This window comes from Tasmannia lanceolata, unplaced genomic scaffold (assembly GCF_043159265.1).
Source record: "Tasmannia lanceolata isolate RefF3 unplaced genomic scaffold, GAP_Taslan_0.1 ptg000038l, whole genome shotgun sequence".
NCBI lineage: Eukaryota > Viridiplantae > Streptophyta > Magnoliopsida > Canellales > Winteraceae > Tasmannia > Tasmannia lanceolata.
Window position 1 is genome coordinate 405,001 of NW_027518715.1, and position 2,500 is coordinate 407,500.

Consider the following 2,500-nt stretch of genomic DNA (forward strand, 5'->3'; position numbering starts at 1 on the left):
GAGGAATGGCATTTTTGCCCGGATAGGCACCGGAATGCTTGGCCTTGGCTTGCCATAGCAGGGCATTGCTGGGTTGGGCTCCCTTGGCCTTCCGGGGGCCTTGGACGCTGTCTTGGGAAGACCATGGGCACAAGGCCATGGCATATAGTGAGGAATGGACCACGGTTGGCAAGGCTAGGCATATAGAGAGGAATGGACCACGGTTGCCAAGGTTGCGCAAGTTTTGGGCATTTTTTGCCCGGATATGCCCAAGTATGCCCCGATAGGCCCGTTACGCCCCGGTATGAACGCGTATGCCCGGATAGACTCGGTATGCCTTGGGATACATGCGTATGCCCCGATAGGCTTGGTACGCCCCGATATGCGCACGTGTGCCCCAGTAGGGCTCGGTATGCCCCGGTATGTACGCGTGTGCCCCGATAGGCCCGGTATGCCCCGATATGCACACGTGTGCCCCAATAGGGGTCGGTATGCCCCGGTAGGTACGCGTGTGCCCCGTAATGCACGTTTCGCAGATCTCCCCGCATGTCCCGCCCCTATATGTAATACTTACTTACTTACTTACTTTCTTTCTTGCTTGCTTGCTTGCTTGCAATGGTTGGGAGTGCCCGGCATGCCCCGCTGCAGAGACCAAGGGCGCAATGACTTGGCACCGCGGATGCCGGGACTCCGGCACTTCCCGTGGCACTGATGGTTGGTTCCAAAGACAAAAGGCCGTGCAAGGCCACCGCACCGCGGATGATTTTGCTCGTGCTGGCGCCGTTGTGTGGCCAAAGAACATGCGCGAATGCTCGTGTCGGAAGGGTTGGTGTCCTGGCCCCGCGGGTGTCACGAATGCTCGGTTGCGAAGACCATGGGACCAGAGCCATGGCACGTCGGATGATGGCTCCAGCTGGCGCCCCGGCACTTTCTGTGGCATTGATGCTCGGTTTCAAAGACAAACGTGCGCAGGGCCAGGGGACCGCGGATGACTGCTCGTGCTGGCCCCGTTGGGCGGCATTGATGGTCGGTTGCAAAGAAAATGCGCGATTGCTCGTGTCGGGGCCTGGCAAGCCAAGGCCAAGCGAGCCATGGCAACGCGGATGATGGCTCCAGCTGGCGCCCCGGCACTTTCTGTGGCATTGATGCTCGGTTTCGAAGACAAACGTGCGCAGGGCCAGGGGACCGCGGAGGACTGCTCGTGCTGGCCCCGTTGGGCGGCATTGATGGTGTGTTGCAGAGAGCATGTGCGATTGCAAGTGTCGGCCGGGTTTGGGTTCCCTTGGGCTTTCGGGTGCCTTGGACGCTGTCTTGCGAAGACCATGGGCACAAGGCCCCGTCCTGGCCCCTTGTTCGATTCGCTCTCGTCTTGCGCTTGCTTCCAAGGTCCTCCATGACCTTCCCCATGGCCTTGCTAGATCCCCCCCATGACGCATGACCTCTGTCCGTTGATTGGTTTTGAGTGCACACCATGCCCGGCTTGGCACCGTGTTGTCGCGTGAGTGGCATTTGGATCGTGCATGCTGGTGGGCTACCTGCCAATGCGCACAAGCCTTGCACACTAGCCTTGCGCACGAGCCTTGCACAAAAGCCTTGGACACAAGCCTTGCGCACAAGCCATGCGCACAAGCCTTGGACGCTAGCCTTGCACACAAGCCATGCATACAAGCCTTGCTCACAAGCCTTGGGCACTGGCCCATCGCAGTAGCCTTGCACACAAGCCTTGCGCACTAGCTTTGGGCACGAGCCTTGCGCACTTGCCTTGGGCACTAGCCTTGCACACAACCCTTGGGAACTAGCCTTGCGCACCAGCCTTGCCCACAAGCCTTGCACACCAGCCTTGCACACTAGCCTTGCATACAAGCCTTGCACACTAGCCTTGCACACAGGCCATGCTCACTAGCCTTGGGCACTAGCCTTGCACACAGACCTTGGGCACTAGCCTTGCGCACTAGCCTTGCCCACGAGCCTTGCACACTAGCCTTGCACGCAGGCCTTGCACGCTAGGCATGCTTGGGCCAGCAGCTCCCGCATCAAGTCGGCGGGTGTAGGCACGGTTGGGCGCAGATCCCGCATCGCCTCGTCGCGTCTGGGCGCAAACCCGTCGCGTCTCGTTGCGTCTTCAGAAGTCGTCGCTAACAGCACCTTTGGTTGCCACTGGTGGTTAGGCGGGTTGGTTGCGCAAACCCTATAGGAGGGTGGCATGCTGCGGGGCGCTGGAATGCGCAGGCTTAGGGCGTTTTTGCCCGGATAGGCACTGGAATGTGCTGGTTTTGGGCGTTTTTGCCTGGATAGGCTAAGGAATGGGCATGCTTTGGGCGTTTTCCCCGGATAGGCACTGGAATGGGCTGGTTTTGGGCGTTTTTGCCTGGATAGGCTAACGAATGGGGCATGCTTTGGGCGTTTTTGCCCGGGTAGGCACTGGAATGCCTGGCCTTGGCTGGGCATTGCTGGGTTGGGCTCCCTTGGCCTTTCAGGCGCCTTGGATGCTGTCTTGTGAAGACCATGGGCACAAGGCCAT